This window comes from Bufo gargarizans, chromosome 8 (genome assembly GCF_014858855.1).
Source record: "Bufo gargarizans isolate SCDJY-AF-19 chromosome 8, ASM1485885v1, whole genome shotgun sequence".
In the NCBI taxonomy this organism is placed as follows: domain Eukaryota; kingdom Metazoa; phylum Chordata; class Amphibia; order Anura; family Bufonidae; genus Bufo; species Bufo gargarizans.
This window is the reverse complement of record NC_058087.1, coordinates 108,758,534-108,770,717: the sequence shown is the minus strand read 5'-3', so window position 1 is coordinate 108,770,717 and position 12,184 is coordinate 108,758,534. Positions and strand designations below refer to the sequence as shown.

The 12,184-nt window shown below is 41.5% G+C and overlaps 1 protein-coding gene across 2 annotated transcripts in view; it reads left to right on the top strand.

Moving 5' to 3' along the window:
* The window catches only part of GLS (glutaminase), a 1,258,313-nt gene that overhangs the window by 746,687 nt on the left and 499,442 nt on the right, over nt 1–12,184 (top strand). The gene's annotated exons all lie outside the window — the stretch shown is intronic.

Sequence of the window (12,184 nt, the reverse complement as noted above, 5' to 3'; positions counted from 1 at the left end):
TAAATTGATATACCTGTTTTAGAACCTCCCAATACCACTCCCAGTAACTTTTTTCAACAATATACGCAAAATTGTCAACAACTACTTATGGGATGGTAAAAACCCTAGATTAAATCGAAACCTGTTAACCCAGCATAAAGCATGTCGATCCCCGATTGGAGATTGTACTATGAAGCTACCCAAATTTCCAGGATAGTACACTGGTTGAGAGCGGACAGAAATAAACTCTGTCTCTCTCTGGAAAATTCACTAGCTACAGCCCCTCTTAGAGCACTGCTTTGGAAAAAGAAAAAGCTAAACCTACCTCCCAACTCACGCTAAATGTCATTACCCAGTCTACCCTATCAATATGGTACCAGTATGTGAACTCTCTAACTCCCACAATATCTCCCTTAATGACGATTGCAGACATCCCAGAATTGTATCAATGAAAATGTAAAGATACAGGTCTCAAGTTTGCGGATGTTAGCTCTATCATGCTACATACCTTTCTTAATTCAGAACAAATTGATGACCCACTAAACCACATCCCAATCCACACACTACATAAAGCACATGTCCGCTCGCTAATAAAACCATATCATAACCAAGTCACAAGTTCTAGAGAACTAACACAATTTGAAAAATTAGCGGCCTCCTCTAACCCCTCCCCCCCCCAAACATTTGCTGTCGCAGATTTATAACATTATACAACAAATTCAACATTCACTCATTGGAGGATATCTAGGGGATTAGGAAAAAGACCTAGACACTACCTGGTCCACTACAGAGATCAAACAAATATACCTTAAATCTCATGGTATTTCTAGATGTACCTGGCTTCAAGAAAACAACTCATATAAGATAGTTACTAGATGGTATCGTACACCTACGAGACTTAAGCAGATGTCCTGTCTAAACTCGGACACTTGCTGGAAGTGTAAAAGTTCAAGAGGCACATGTATTCACATGTGTTGGGAATGCCCGGTGATTAAACCATTCTGGAATAATGTACTCAACACAATCAAAGAGATATGCACCTTGACAGAGGACCCAACTTTGGCTTCTATATTACTTAATATACGCCTGGAAAGTGTGCCATTAAAGAAAATACTAATTTTCTAACATCTCACCATAGCGGAAAAACTATTAATACCTCTGCACTGGAATCAACCGAGCTCTCCCACCCTCCCACAGTGGTTACATAAAGTTAGCCATATTTTCCATATGGAAGAACTTTCAGCATGGGAATTAAGAACCCATGCTAGATTTCTCAAGACATGGGATGGATTGGTCAAATACCATGCTTCAACCCCTGCCTTACAATTACTAACTGACCCAACCTAGTCAACACCCCGGGCGATCATAGCCCTCCCCATATATTGGAGGCCCTACCCCACTTTCCCCTCTTCCACACTCCCCTCTCCCCCTCCTAGTCCCCACTTTTTCCTATATTGAAGGTATAAAGAAAATTCAACATTAGAATTTCCATATTTTCTTCAACCCCCCCCCCCCGCCCCACATCGTCTTAATATCTCCCTTCAGCCTTAAAGTTTGAATTGACTTATTGTACTATTTGTCTTTATGCTGTGCATTGTCATAACATTTGTTGAATACTGGACATTATTATTTATTCTATTTACAATGCTCTCCCATTGTTGTACCACTTACCTTTTCATAAAATCAATAAAAAGAAAAGAATGAACAGACAAACAGAAATTTATATTATATATATATATACAGACAGAATAAGGTAGGACTGCACTCCGGAATAGTGGTGAAAACAAAATCTTTTGTTTTCACCACTATTCCGGAGTGCAGTCCTACTTCTTCTGCCTATACTATTGGGGATTGCCATTACCCCACGTTGGACTCTGCACCCACATTTTGGTTGGTGCTCCCGCTGGACTTGTGTATATGTATATGTATATATATATATATATATATATATATATATATATATATATATATAAATGTATGGCAGGATGAGCCAGCTTCGCGTATGTATATTTTGACTATTTCATTTCATATTTGTGGGTGAGGTTAAAAGATATCCACAGTGTTCCAAATAACAGTGACCTCTACAGCGCCCATCCCCTTAATAGTGATATCCACATCAGCCCACCCCCTTAACTTTGACCTCCACAGCAACCCTCCCATTTAACAGTGACCTCCACATCAGCCCTCCCTATTAACTTTGACCTTCGCAGCAGCCTGCTCCCTTAACAGTGACCTCCACAGAGGCTCGCCCCCTTAACAATGACATCCACAGCACCTGTCCCCCTTAACAGTGTCCTCCCCAGTGCCTTGCTCTCTTTACACTGACCTACACAGTGGCCTGCCCTCTTAAAAGGGACCTTCACAGTGGCCCACCCCTAAACAGTTACCCCATAATGCCCCGCCCCCTTAAAGGAAACCTCTACAGCACCCCGCACCCCTAACAGTGACCTGCACAGAGCCTGCCCTCTTAACTGTGACCTCTACAGCACCTCGCCCCTTAACATTGATCTCAACAGTACCCCACCCCCTTAACTCTAACCTCCATAGCACTTGTCCCCTTAACAGTGACATCTGCAGCACCCCACCCCCTTAACATTGACCTCCACAGTATCCTGCCCCCTTAATTGACCCCCCACAGCAGCCTGCCCCCTTATCAGTGACTTCCACAGCCTTCTGCCCCCCTAACAGAGACCTCCACAGTGGGACGCCCTCTTAACAGTGACCCACCCCCCACAGTGCCCTGAACAGCAGCCCTCCTCAACATTGACCTCCACAGGGCCCCTTCCGTTTAACAGTGACCTTCCTGCACTGTCATGTCCCCTTAATATAATACCTCCTCAGCACCTTGTTTCCTTAATATAAGACTTCCACAACAGCCTTCCCCCTTTAAATGTGGCATTCCTAGCACCATGTCCCCTCTAACAGTGAAGATAAATGGCTGAATGGCTTATGGAAACTTGGTGTAACTGTGTATGTCAACAATGGAAGAACTGCAAGCTTCTATAGCAGGGATGCCCAACCTGTGGCCCTCCAGCTGTTGCAAAACTACAATTCCCAGCATGCCTGCGCAGCCTACAGCTATTAGAGCATGCTGGAAGTTGTAGTTTTGCAACAGCTGGTGGGCCGCAGCTTGAGCATCCCTGTTCTTTAGGATAACTAAGGGTAATATAAAAAAAGAGGGGTTAAAATATCCTTCTTGAAACGTGGATGAACATCCAGATTATCAATAAGATGTAAAGAGTCGGGGGCTAGTTGTGTGGCTCACATAAAAAGGTAAAAAGATAAGTAGGTGGAGGAGAGGGGGTGTTGAAAGGAGTGCAGGGTAGGGGTGGGGGAGTGAAAAAAAGAGTAAAACGTATCCAGGTAGGCTGCTCAGTGGTTACGTGTGACAGAAACACGTATTTAAAGGGAACCTGTCACCGGGATTTTGTGTATATAGCTGAGGACATGGCTTGCTAGATGGCCGCTAGCACATCCGCAATACCCAGTCCCCATAGCTCTCTGTGTTTTTATTGTGAAACAAAAACGGTTTGATACATATGCAAATTAACATAAAAGAGTTATATCTTACTTGTGTGACCAGAGAAGAGTCATATTTTCAAGCTCTAACTCATCTCAGGTTAATTTGCATATGTATCAAATTTTTATTTTTTTACACAATAAAAGCACACAGAGCTATGGGGACTGGGTATTGCGGATATGCTAGCGGCCATCTAGCAACCCATGGCCTCAGCTCTATACTCAAAATCCCGGTGACAGGTTCCCTTTAAACAGTTTAAAAACAATGGTAGCGAAAAACACGCGTCAATCCTAGACACGGATGCTGGGGAACTAATAGTTGAACCATTGACTAGGTGGATAGATGGCAATGCTGCAAAAGTGTGATATACCATAATATTATAAGACAAAAGATATTAAAATGTGATAAGATATTGAAGGACAATACGTCTCCAACTTACTTGACTGGGGGGGGGGGGGGGACCACTAGGATAGACACCTGTGGTGAGGATATCCCTCCCCCGGCCGGGATCACCTGTAGTATTGTACAGTCATGGCCAAAAGTTTTGAGAATGACACAAATATTAGTTTTCACAAAGTTTGCTGCTAAACTGCTTTTAGATTTTTGTTTCATTTGTTTCTGTAATGTAGTGAAATATAATTACACACACTTCATACGTTTCAATGGCTTTTATCGACAATTACATGACATTTATGCAAAGAGTCAGTATTTGCAGTGTTGGCCCTTCTTTTTCAGGACCTCTGCAATTCGACTGGGCATACTCTCAATCAACTTCTGGGCCAATTCCTGACTGATAGCAACCCATTCTTTCATAATCACTTCTTGGAGTTTGTCAGAATTAGTGGGTTTTTGTTTGTCCACCCACCTCTTGAGGATTGACCACAAGTTCTCAATGGGATTAAGATCTGGGGAGTTTCCAGGCCATGGACCCAAAATGTCAACGTTTTGGTTCCTGAGACACTTAGTTATCACTTTTGCCTAATGGCATGGTGCTCCATCGTGCTGGAAAATGCATTGTTCTTCACCAAACTGTTGTTGGATTGTTGGAAGAAGTTGCTGTTGGAGGGTGTTTTGGTACCATTCTTTATTCATGACTGTGTTTTTGGGCAAAATTGTGAGTGAGCCCACTCCCTTGGATGAGAAGCAACCCCACACATGAATGGTCTCAGGATGCTTTACGGTTGGCATGACACAGGACTGATGGTAGCGCTCACCTTTTCTTCTCCGGACAAGCCTTTTTCCTGATGCCCCAAACAATCGGAAAGAGGTTTCATCGGAGAATATGACTTTGCCTCAGTCCTCAGCAGTCCATTCACCATATTTTCTGTAGAAGATCAATTTGTCCCTGATGGTTTTTTTTGGGAGAGAAGTGGCTTCTTTGCTGCCCTTCTTGACACCAGGCCATCTTCCAAAAGTCTTTGCCTCACTGTGCGTGCAGATGCGCTCACACCTGCCTGCTGCCATTCCTGAGCAAGCTCTGCACTGGTGGCACTCCGATCCCGCAGCTGAATCCTCTTTAGGAGACGATCCTGGCGCTTGCTGGACTTTCTTGGACGCCCTGAAGCCTTCTTAACAAGAATTGAACCTCTTTCCTTGAAGTTCTTGATGATCCTATAAATTGTTGATTGAGGTGCAATCTTAGTAGCCACAATATCCTTGCCTGTGAAGCCATTTGTATGCAATGCAATGATGGCTGCATGTGTTTCTTTGCAGGTCGCCATGGTTCACAATGGAAACATAGAAACATAGAATGTGTCGGCAGATAAGAACCATTTGGCCCATCTAGTCTGCCCAATATACTAAGTACTATGGATAGCCCCTGGCCCTATCTTATATGAAGGATGGCCTTATGCCTATCCCATGCATGCTTAAACTCCTTTACTGTATTTGCAGCTACCACTTCTGCAGGAAGGCTATTCCATGCATCCACTACTCTCTCAGTAAAGTAATACTTCCTGATATTACTTTTAAACCTTTGCCCCGCTAATTTAAAACTATGTCCTCTTGTAGCAGTTTTTCTTATTTTAAATATTCTCTCCTCTTTTACCTTGTTGATTCCCTTTATGTATTTAAAAGTTTCTATCATATCCCCTCTGTCTCTTCTTTCTTCCAAGCTATACATGTTAAGGTCCTTTAATCTTTCCTGGTAAGTTTTATCCTGCAATCCATGTACCAGTTTAGTAGCTCTTCTCTGAACTCTCTCCAAAGTATCAATATCCTTCTGGAGATATGGTCTCCAGTACTGCGCACAATACTCCAAATGAGGTCTCACTAGTGCTCTGTAGAGCGGCATGAGCACCTCCCTCTTTCTACTACTAATGCCTCTCCCTATACACCCAAGCATTCTGCTGGCATTTCCTGCTGCTCTATGACATTGTCTGCCTACCTTTAAGTCTTCTGAAATAATGACCCCTAAATCCCTTTCCTCAGATACTGAGGTTAGGACTGTATTACTGATTTTATATTCTGCTCTTGGGTTTTTACGTCCCAGGTGCATTATTTTGCACTTATCCACATTAAATTTTAGTTGCCAGATTTTTTACCATTCCTCTAGTTTTCCTAAGTCCTTTTCCATTTGGTGTATCCCTCCAGGAACATCAACCCTGTTACAAATCTTTGTGTCATCAGCAAAAAGACACATCTTACCATCGAGGCCTTCTGCAATTTCGCTGATAAAGATATTAAACAATATGGGTCCCAGAACAGATCCCTGAGGTACCCCACTGGTAACAAGACCTTGGTCTGAATATACTCCATTGACTACAACCCTCTGTTGCCTCTCCCTCAGCCACTGCCTAATCCATTCAACAATATGGGAGTCCAAGCCCAAAGACTGCAATTTATTTATAAGCCTTCTGTGTGGGACAGTATCGAAAGCCTTACTGAAGTCTAGATAAGCGATGTCCACTGCACCTCCGCCATCTATTGTTTTAGTCACCTAATCAAAAAAATCTATACGATTAGTTTGACATGATCTCCCTGAAGTAAACCCATGCTGTTTTTCATCTTTCAATCCATGGGATTTTAGATGTTCCACAATCCTCTCCTTAAGTATGGTTTCCATTAATTTCCCCACTATTGATGTCGGGCTTACTGGCCAATAGTTGCCCGATTCCTCCCTACTACCTTTCTTGTGAATCGGCACAACATTTGCTAATTTCCAATCTTCTGGGACGACTCCTGTTGCCAGTGATTGGTTAAATAAATCTGTTAATGGTTTTGCTAGTTCAACGCTGAGCTCTTTTAATAGCTTTGGGTGTATCCCATCAGGCCCCTGTGACTTATTTGTATCGATTTTAGACAGCTGACTTAGAACCTCTTCCTCTGTAAAGACACATGCATCAAAACATTCATTAGTCTTCTTTCTTAACTGAGGTCCTTTTCCTTCATTTTCCTTCGTAAAGACTGAACAGAAGTATTCATTGAGGCAGTCAGCTAGTTCTTTATCTTCTTCCATATACCTTCCTTCTTTTGTTTTTAATTTTGTAATTCCTTGTTTTAGTTTCCTTTTTTAATTTAGGTATCTGAAGAATGCCCTATCGCCTTTTTTCCCTGACTGAGCTAATTTCTTTTCTCTGTGCTTTAGAAGCTCTTATAACTTGTTTGGCCTCTCTCTGCCTAATCTTGTAAATTAGCCTGTCATCCTTGTTTTTTTTTTTTTTTATATTCCTAAATGCTATCTTTTTGTTTTTAATGATTTTGGCCACTTCTGCTGAGTACCACAGTGGTCTTTTCCTTTTTTTTGCTTTTACTGACAAGCCTAATGCAATTTTCTGTTGCCTTCAATAGTGCCTCTTTTAAGTAGTCCCATTTCTCCTGGACTCCAATGAAACTGTTCCAATCTGATAGTGACTCGTATACCACTAATCTAATTTGAGAAAAGTCAGTTTTTCTAAAATCTAAAACTTTTGTTTTTGTGTGGTGTGACTCAGTCACTGTACTTATAGTAAACCACACTGACTGGTGATCACTAGATCCCAAGATTTTTCCCTACAGTAATATCATATACCAAATTCCCATTTGTGAATACTAAATCTAAAATGGCCTCCTTCTGGGTTGGCTCCTCAACTACTTGTTGTAGAGATAATCCCAGTAGGGAATTTAGAATATCTGTACTCCTGGCAGAACTAGCTATTTTGGTTTTCCATTTTTACATCAGGAAGATTGAAGTCTCCCATAATGATAACTTCCCCCTTCAATGTCATTTTAGCTATTTCCTCAACTAATAGATCATCTAATTCTTTGATTTGGCTAGGTGGTCTATATTTCACACCTACACGAGTTACCTTATGATTATCAAGCTGCAAGGTAACCCAAACTGACTCTAAATTGTTCTCGCTAACTTGTATCAAATTAGATTTTATGCTGTCTTTCACATACAGGGCCACCCCTCCCCCTTCTTGCCTTCTGTCTTTCCTGTATAGAGAGAACCCTGGTATTGATATATCCCAGTCATTACTCCCCTTGAACCACGTCTCAGTAACAGCCACTACATCTATATTCTCAGATGCCATTATAGCCTCAAGTTCATTGATCTTATTCCCTAAACTGCGAGCATTTGTAGATAAGAATCTGAGCTTGTCATTTCTTAACCTTTATGCTACTGGCATCTTCTGGCATTTTTACGGGGGGCATTCGGACTGCTGGATTATCACTCTTTTGCCCCCCTTTCCTAGTTTAAATGCTCCTGGAACTGTTCACCGAGGACATTTGTTCCTTTGAGAAAAAGATGCAAACCATCTTTCTTGTACAGTTCTTTTCCATTCCAACAAGAGCTAACATGAGACACAAAGCCAAACCCTTGGTTCCGACACCATTCACCAAGCCATACATTGAATCCCTTAATGCGCATCTTCCTGTCATGCTGAAGGTTATGCACAGGCAAAACTGCAGAGAATGAAACAGTTGATGCAACCTCCCGTATATCCTTTCCAAGTGTATGAAAAGCTTCTTTCACCTTTGAAACCTCATTGCAAGCCAGATCGTTTGTCCCCAGATGGACAATAACATCCACTTCCCTTTCCTGTTTTGCTTGCCTAACAATATTAAGGATCCGTCGTCTATCCCTGCTAGCGGTAGCACCAGGGAGACATCTTACAACACCATTCTCCTCAAACTTCACACCTCTTATGATGGAATCGCCCACCAACAGTTGCTTACTATCAGTCCTCACCTTCTCTTGGCACTCTTTCACGGAGCGGATGCCACGCACGGCATCCGCTCGTGTGAAACGGCCCTTAATGACAGCAATGAAATGCAGTGGAAAGGTTTTTTGGGGATTAAGTTAATTTTCATGGCAAAGAAGGACTATGCAATTCATCTGATCACTCTTCATAACATTCTGGAGTATATGCAAATTGCTATTATAAAAACTTAAGCAGCAACTTTTCCAATTTCCAATATTTATGTAATTCTCAAATCTTTTGGCCACGTCTGTAAAACTGGAAGTAGAGGTGGAACACAGCACTTGGATCAACAGCTTCTTCTCACTTTCTTTATTTCATATATAAGCGGTTCAATGCGTTTGGGGGGTGCAAACAAAGTATCCCCCTTCTTCAGGAGTAAAATAATAGTACCTTTTATAGGCTGCCTGGTACATGTGATGGTGCACAAAAAGGCGGGAATTTTAGAAAAATTGCAGGACCGGAAGTGACTTCACTTCCGATTTTTGTGTTCCAGAGTGGAACGCAACTGCGATCCTAATTGATAAATAATGGTATTCCAAAACTAATAATGGCTCTATAGTGGGGTCTGTTAGAACCTAATGTCCGCTGTGGGTGTGTTCTTGTGCCTGAGAAGTATGTTTCAGAGTGCTCATACCTCTCGGCTCTCACATTTTGTCACTTCCGGTCCGATAGCTATACTTCCTGTTTTGAGCGTTCCACTGTGGAACGCATATCGTATGTCCGACTTCCGGTTTGTTCCAGCGTGGAATGCATATCGTGAGTCCGGCTTCCTGTACGATGGTTATATCGACCATTGGGCTTACTTAAAAGCACTTAGTAACAGTAACATAGTACATAAGGCCGAAAAAAAGATATTTGTCCATCCAGTTCGGCCTGTCTTCCTGCAATTTGATCCAGAGGAAGGCAATAAAACCTGTGAGGTAGAAGCCAATTTTCCCCACTTTAGGGGAATAAAAAATTCCTTCCCGACTCCAATCAGGCAATCAGAATAACTTCCTGGATCAACGACCCCTCTCTAGTGGCCATAACCTGTAATATTATTACACTCCAGAAATACATCCAGGCCCCTCTTGAATTCCTTTATTGTACTCACCATCACCACCTCCTCAGGCAGAGAGTTCCATAGTCTCACTGATCTTACTGCTCTGCACTTCAGAGTTAAAATCTACTGATAAGGTGGTGATGTACGAAGGGGCGAAGGGAGTGATAAAATAGTGCAAATAAATAGTATATGTATAGCAAATTCCAATCCACATTAAAAATAGAAAAATAGAATAATCAAAACTATAAAAAAATTTATAATGAGACGCTGGTAAACCTCTATCTTATCTTATCATGCATAAAAACCAAAATGAAATACTCTGTGTATTCAATAGCATGTCTAACACACGATATGGGCATATTGAAATAAATGTGTAATTAAAGATGTACAAGGAATTACTCAGAATGGGGGTTGGTCCATTTTAAGATATATACTATTATGGTAGTTATTTAAGATTTTTTACATAAAATATCAGGTGTGTAAAATTACTGTATAAAAAGTATATCCTTAACATGCATAAATGGTATATCTTACTGTACAACACCCTATGATTTCTTGCTTTTACCTACTTCCCAATATACATAAAACCCTTATAAACCCACCAGGTAGGCCTATAATCTCGGGAATTGACCAACAGCCAATCTCTCGACTTACGTAGACAGCTATCTCCAGAACTATGTCCTCCTTCTTCCCTCATATCTGAGTGACACGGCTCATCTCATCCAATTAATCAAACCATTAGTATAGCATGAAGATTACGTATGGGTTACATGATTTGGGATTAAAAGCTGTCTCCGAAATATTATTTAAAGATCCCTCACTATTATTATTATTTAAAGATCCCCTATTAAAATCAATGATTTATACTCCATCACAACTATTTTACATTTAATGAAACCTTTTATATCCAAACTAAGGTCACTGCAATGGGGACCAAATTTGCTCCATCCTGCGCCAATATTTATATGGGTGGTCTTTGAAACCTACATTGATCTGACAACACACCCTAAAATCCATTTTTTTTTTTAATGCTGTTATATTGATGATCATCCTCATCTGACCCTTGAACTTAAAGAATATATAGAATCCCTTAACTGTAATGATTGGAATCGTTCTTTTAGTCTAGAACATGATTGAACTGAAATTTTCTTGGACCTGCACCTTTCAATTCTTAACAAAATATCTACTAGGACCCACTTTAAGAATGTTGCCGCCAACAGCTACTTAGATTAAAAAAGCTGCCATTACCAGAAGTGGAAACGCAATATACCCTATAGCCAAATGAAATCTATAAGAAGAACGACAGGGATATGAGAACTCAACTAAACATCCTGAAAAAGGCTATCCCAAAAAACTACTAAAATACTCTGCAAAAAGCATCTCCCAGATTTCCCAAGAAGAGAGCCTCCTCCCAAGAGACACAATTCCGAAAAACACTGCCCAAACCAACACCCAAAAAAATTATGTAAAATATCCATCACAGAATGCCCATAAATTGAACCTTATTACAAGGTATAACTCAGAATACATTAAAATAAGGGACATTATAACAAAAAATTGGACAGTCCTCCTCAAAGATCCCATCATTGGCAAAATCATTCCAAACGTTCCTAATATAACTTTCCAGAGAGCCAAAACTTTGAAGAATTCATTAGTCCCATCTTGCCCAAAACATATTACTACAAAAACATTGGATACTAGAATAAAAGATGGCCAGGAAGAGCCGGGGCCTTTAAATGTGAATCAAACAGATGTAAATGTTGCTCCCTGATCACTAACAAACAAAAGAGAAGAGAACGGAGATCCCACAGATGAATATATTCGTGGATATCCACCATAGGATGACATGTGGGTCATCCAATGTCATATATCTACTGAAGTGACCTTATGATTTTCTATATGTGGGCTGAACCACCCAATCCCTTAGGGATAGAATGAACGAGCATCACTCAAATAACAGTAGAAAGATTTTATCCGACAGTGTTTTACACCACTTCGAATCACACCATAATGGAGACCCCAACTTACTTGAGGTTACTCCTATTGAATGGGTCCCCCACTCCTACCAACAGCTTTGCCGCAATGAAATGTTCTGGATTTCCATAGCATCATCACGACGGCATACAAGGAGATTGACCCCTGACCTCTGTAGGGGCAGGAACAGAGAAAGGTTAAATACCCTCCTCCCACCACCAACACCAGTGTTTCCTGTCCCTACAGAGGACAGGGCAGAGAAAGGTCTCCCTGTATGCAGGGAGATGAAGCTAGGATCAGTCCGGATACCTTAAGAAATCGCCGGCATCTTGCATGGCATCCCCCTGCCCTCCCGCGGTCCAGTACTAACGCTGGGCAGGGGTGTGGGGCTCTATCTCGTCCCGATTTTCAGGGCCTGTTCCCCGGCGCAGTCTCCCTTCCGGCATCATCGCGGCTGGGTGCGCGCCGGCGCATTGGGCGCAT